This window comes from Spermophilus citellus, assembly GCF_964194105.1.
Source record: "Spermophilus citellus genome assembly, chromosome: 3".
NCBI lineage: Eukaryota > Metazoa > Chordata > Mammalia > Rodentia > Sciuridae > Spermophilus > Spermophilus citellus.
In genome coordinates this window covers 16,534,331-16,534,536 of record NC_138184.1, presented here as the reverse complement: position 1 = coordinate 16,534,536, position 206 = coordinate 16,534,331, and positions in this window count along the sequence as shown.

Genomic DNA, 206 nt, shown 5'->3' with positions numbered 1-206 from the left:
AGGCTGGGACATGTCACCACACCCAGAGAGGCATTGTCACAGCCTGTCTTCTCTTCAGTTTCCAAAGAGAATCATTTACAAACTGGAATGTGTTCTTTGGACCTGTTCAATTCCCATAAAAGTCACTTCTTAACCCTCTGAAATTGCCCACAATGTTAGCCAACTTTTTGTCACTGTAACAAAATGCCTGAGGGACTCAATTTTTT